This window comes from Dermacentor silvarum, chromosome 8 (genome assembly GCF_013339745.2).
Source record: "Dermacentor silvarum isolate Dsil-2018 chromosome 8, BIME_Dsil_1.4, whole genome shotgun sequence".
Classification (NCBI taxonomy): Eukaryota; Metazoa; Arthropoda; class Arachnida; order Ixodida; family Ixodidae; genus Dermacentor; species Dermacentor silvarum.
The window spans coordinates 127,508,682-127,514,681 of NC_051161.1; positions in this window are offsets into that span (position 1 = coordinate 127,508,682).

Consider the following 6,000-nt stretch of genomic DNA (forward strand, 5'->3'; position numbering starts at 1 on the left):
TGGTGTTGGGACTGTTGTCACTGGGAGCTTACCACTGTCGTTGAAATGAAATGTGCACAATCATTGCATTCTACCGGTGCTAACATTTGGGGCAGAAACTTAGAGGTTAACAAAGAAGCTTGAGAACAAGTTAAAGGGGCCCTCAACCAGTGCACCCCTCGGGCTTTGCGAAAAAACACATTCAGCGGATGGTACATGCTGCTGTGAACATCTCTGCCAAATTTTGCACTCGTGTGCGACGCGTGGGGCTCACAAGCGGAGCGTGAAGTCACCCTTTTCCCAAGCGCTCTCGTTTCAAAAGAAGCCATTTTCTCACTCTCGTTCGTGTGCTTTATTTCGAAATAAAGCACACTGCCTTAGACGGCTGCTATTGGCTAATCGCTGACATCAATCAAGAAGGGTGTTTGGATCAATGCACTTCTTCCTACTGTTACCGTGGATATTAATTGAGACAGTTAACTAACCGGGCTGAAGTATAGCTGAAGTAAGCGGCGCCCAGAACCAGCGCGCCCGCGTACGTTCGAACTTTTTGACCGCACTGCCTTTTCGGCATCACCGCCTTCATACCTCGTTTGTTTCGAGTGGTTTTGAACGCCAGAAGTGGTCTCAAACCTTACGAAGCTTATGATGCGGCACTACCGCTTAGTTCTAACGCCGCAGATCCCGTGCTGGTCAGTGCTGTTGCGTCCCGAATCGGTCGGGCGCATTCTTTGATTGTTTCCCATCGAGGCAGGCCCTTTCATGAGCATCGCCCAGACGGCGACAGTGCCAGACACCGACGAGACGGGCAAACAGGCGCCCCAACTCGGCGGTGCCAATTCTTTGGGTGCTTCCCCCGATGCCACCCCTTTCATCAGTGTCGCCCAGACGGCGACACTGCCCGACACCGGCAGTGACGCGATGACAAAGAAGCTCACTTAGAAGCGACCGACCAAAGCCGCCACCCTTCGTTAGACGCGGGGATTAGTGCGAAGGCCATTCTCCCGACCCTGGCAAGATTACCGTCGGAGGGCGAGAAACAAGGCCGGTATTTTGTAGCGATGCCTTTAAAGTAATAATGCCTTTTCGCGCTTATCGCGCTTTGTCAGTGGTCAGAGCGACGGTCCGCTCGCGTTATCAACGTTGATATCGTGAGCGGATCGTCGCTCTGACCACTGACAAAGCGCGATAAGCGCGAAAAGGCATTATTACTTTAAAGGCATCGCTACAAAATAGCGGCCCAAGTCACCGACTTTCGTGGAAGTGTCAACCCCCTGTTTCCGGATTGCCTCGTCCTTGCTTCGAAGGTGCAACATTAGAGGCGGAGTTCAGCGAACAAGACGGCCCGTCTGATTGGCCGCATCAAGGTCATCTGATTCCCTAGTCGGGTCAACTAGGGAAGACCGATGTTTTATAAGGAGACACCCTGAGTGCAGTGGTGTGTCCTGACCTGTTCTGATATGTGCTCAGACATGCAGTGAGCTGAGACTTTCAAAGTGCTCTCCCATGGAGTGGGCTTCCATATTTGGAGCCACTGTAAATACTGTAAAATAAACCCTCTTTTTCTCTCGCTATTACTCCCGGACGTACTCATACCTCTGGCTGAAGGATCACCGGCCTAAACGCAACCCGTTCCCAACAGTGCGCACACTGAGTATATGCATGGTATATGTAAGCGAGTCCTTTGGTGACCAAGGCCGGTGAACGGCGCCTCGTGAAACCTGAGGATTAGGGCAAAATACTTTTTTTTTTGGCAAAGTATATAAAGCTTGAATAACACACTTCAGTAGAGCGCAGCGTCGCGCTTGTGAATTCGCGGACCCAACGGTAAGGTCGGAACTAGTACAACCCGAAGTCAACTGGTTAGGCGCACTTTTATTGCGATAGCAATTATATGGACACTTAAACTGGATTTCTGCCGTCGCCGTGAGGTTCCGTATATATAACATCATCGCCGCGCGCCGTATGCCCGAGCGGTAGCGTGCGGGGGACGCGCGCTATCACGGAGAGCGAACGCACGGCGGAAAGCAAACGCGACCGTCGCGCGTAGGGCTATGGGAGGGAGGGAGGCGGGGCGACGCTGCGCTCCGGCACCAAAGGCCTATCTTGCAATCGGGGGCAAGGGGAACTTCCCACTCAATTTCCCACGCGCAGGCAAGGAAGCGGGACGGCAGCGCCGGAGGGAGCGGGGGGGGGGGGGGGGGGCACTTCTACTCTGCCAACAACCGCGCTCGTCGCTCGCCGGCCGCACTGTCTCTTATCTCCACACGGCTCTGACCTTTTCTATGCGCTGTGCATTCGCCGCTCAGTTTCCGTTGAAGCGATAGACCGCACGTACCTTCGCCCGCTGCGACGTATATGCGCTTGCTGCCAGCGTTTTGACAGTCGTTGTCTGCGGTCATTCAGTGTGATCTATTTATGTTTGCTTGTGCGCGCTCACACCACGCTTGTTCATTCAGTTAGTAATAGTCGGGCCACATTTTCCAACGCACGCTACACATGCAATGCTGCCCGGATCGGCAGTGCAGCGCTACAGGTGTGTCCCTTCGCACGCGCTGCCCACGGGAAGCGCTTCTCATCAACACCACCGTTTCACACGCGCCTTCTCGTGGTCATCGAGTCTCTCTCCATGTCGGTCTACTTACGCCGCAGCACACCTGCTTACTTAATCAGCTCATGTTTACTACAATTCATATTGCTACCAAAGCCGCTCACCTTACTTCGTGTCACATTAATGTGTTGCTATCGCATTCATTGCTTCGCCCTTAGGGCGAAACTGTGACTTTTTGTTACCAGTAATCTTCTAAGTACATGAAAACGTCTGCATATAACGAGCACACGCAGACGCGCATGACGTTCCATGTGTTGACAGAGTTGTTGACACTACGTACGTACGTAGGCCACGTTCGCACTCGAAGCAGGCGGAAGCGCCAAAACCTTCCGCCCGCCTAGGTGGCGAAATGGGCGGAAAACCACGCGGCGAGCCAAATCGGTCTTGGACAGATTTTTTCGCCATGGCAAAGCGGAAACGCGGTGGAAAGTCGTTACGATTGACCGGAAGCTGCACTAGCGTGTAAACATGCGGTCGTAAAATTGAACATGGTTCCTAAAGTGTAGTTAAGTGTAGGCTGTAATGCTGATCGACGCGATCAAGAACCACCCCTTGCTCTACGACAAGAGTGGTACTAAAACGTACTGTCGGCAATAACGTCGCGCGACCGCAGGTGCTGTGCTGTTATCGCCTGCCTGTGTTCGGCGTGTGACGTCACGACAGATATTAGATGGGCGACAACCACCGTGGCGACAACTGCGTACGCCAAGCTACTTTTACCACCCGACGTGTATTATCGACCAACACAATAAACATTTCCTTTCGTCACCTAGAGCACAGCTCGTCGACTGTTTATTCCGACACGCATACGCGTCGCGCTCGTATGCAGTGTCTCCACATGTTCATAGAGAAAGAAATTCAACAAGAGGGGACACTCGGCAAAAACTGGCACCAAGAAACACGTTGCACTATAGTATTCATGCCGAACGTTAGCTGCCGCGAGCATCGAAAAAAAGAAAGTGAAATTAAGTTAACATACATTGTTTTATTTTTTTTATTATTTGCCGCGAAAACAAACGTTTTGTGTACAAATGAACTTAAGCTTTGTGACTTATTTTTCTTGCGTTACCTAGCGACAGGCCAATGACCCGCCAGATGCATGCGTCATCCGCCAGACAATCCACCGAAGCGAGCGAGGACGGCGGCGCGCGCGTTTGAACGCTCGCCCGCGGCGACCTGTCTCTCTCTCTCTCTTTTTTATGTAGCCTGGTTTCTTGGGCTCCAGCGTATTGCGTTCCTTCTGCACTGGGACAAGACACCGCTGCACTATTGGACTACGGCAAGGTGAGAAATTTTGTTTCACAGTCTACGACGCAATTTGGCTTTCGGCACGGTGCCGAGACTTAAGACGCAGTTAGCGAAAAACAGCTCGGCCGTCCTGGCGCAGTTAATTTGAGTTAATGAATCGTGCTGGGACACGCTTCCGACGCTTCCTAGGGGATTATTGTAACTTATTTCGCTTCTGTTGAGGCACACTGGCCGCACAGGGCGCTGTGACGCAGTTAGCCAGAACCAACTCGGCCGTGGTGCGTAGTCTAGTGCATCTGGCTAGAAGTTTGTGCCGCTTTCTCTGACGCCAGACATTACTGAAAAGTAATTTCTTTACTTTTTGGGGTACTTTTGAGGCACGCTGGCCGCACAGCGCGCTGTGACGCAGTTAGCGATAAGCAGCTCGGCCGTATGTGCACTGACAAAGTTAGTGTGGCGTTAATCAACGTTAGAGGGACAAGTTTGTGACGTTTTTTTTTTTTTTTTTTTTTTTTTTTTGTGGCCCCGCCAACAACATATCCCTTCTTTCGGTACTTACGCCTGTCGAAAACGCGATGGGCGATTGCCAAGAGTGATAACATATGGGAGTGTGTTGCTGGCGCCGGCAGAACACGTGAAAGATAACGCCGAGGAACATATCAGAAACTTGTAATTCGAAAATTCCGACTTCTAAAGGACTGCGAACAGGCTTTGCACCCACGCATTTGTCTTGAGTGCGTGTAGAAGGCATTCTGCGAACGTCTAGCATGGTCTGGCTGGGAGCCTCTGTTGCGTCCGTCTCTGTGTATGTATAGCGTACCGTCGCGTCGCCCGAGGCCAAGTTTTGGAAACGCTAAGTCGCCCGTGTATTTGTGCTACTAAAGTGCAGGAAATTATGCCCGGAAATGGGGGAATGCTTGGAAATCAGATGTTTTCATATTTTATGGTATTGTGTGGGATGCGTCAGGTATTTTCTGCGCCATGTATGTAAAAGCGAATTGCTTTTGTTTGTAATGCCGCCCATTCACCGCTTTCGCACGTTTCGCCTCTACACGCAGTATTCCTATGTCTAAATACAAAAATTACACATGCTTGTAACATTCTTGTAATTTCCTTTTTTTCAGCTGATGCCGTCCGGTGGAGCTTCATACGGGAACTACTGCTTACCTGGGGTAACAATGTTGGATGAACGTACAAAAAGCGCTGAACGAGCTTTTATATAGAGCAAAATAAATATTTCCTCATTTCACAAGGGGTCTTGCGTCTACTTTGTGAAATTGCACGTGGCACAGATTCGATGGGACTTGACAAGATCGTTCGCAATCAAGTATAAACCGCATTCACGCGATCTTGCGCGCGACTGCGACAAGCGACGCGATGGAGATGGCTGTGGCGGTCGCTCGTCGCCTACAAGTCGCACCGCATGCGAGCGACGACTTCGAGCGACGTCTCCCCGGTGTTGCCGGTATGAGGGCAGCAAATACTTGCCGAAACTGGCGTGACGCTTGCTTTATTAATTTAAGTTGATGTGTTTTAGTGTAAAGAGCAGCATAAATATTTCTAAAGGTATTGCACTACGTTATTATCCTTGCACGTATCAAAATCTGGTCGTTTGCTCGTTCCGTGCGACAATCGGTAGTACTTGACTGATATATATCCATTTCCGGCTTCGCGCTATTGGCTAGTCGCTCATAGCACTTCCGGGCGACGAGCGACGAATTCTAGATTTCTAGAACCGAGCGATTGAGCGAAAAGACCAAGCGATCTGTTCGCGCGACGGCCCGTTTCGTCGCTCGAAGCCGTCGCTCGTCGCCGTCGCGCACAAAATCGCGTGAATGCGGTTTGGGCTTCATTTTTACCAAGTAATAAACCGATTCAACACGAAGACCGTGCGCGGTCGAGCAGGGGAAAAAAGAGAGAGAGAGAGACGCGCAGCCGGTGTGCTAGTTAGCGTTCAAAATGCGCGCGCCCAAAACCGAAAACGGAAGTGATTGATGCCGACCGCTTGGCGCGTTGCAGTCAATTCGGCCGCTGGGCCAGGATAAAGTCCCTAGATATTGCTACACGCGTGTGGTATTTGGTTGTTTGAACGAGACGCGCGGGCGCCTAGACCAAGAAGACGAACTGCTCTGGGCTCTCGAGCTATCGGCTGATCTGGCCAG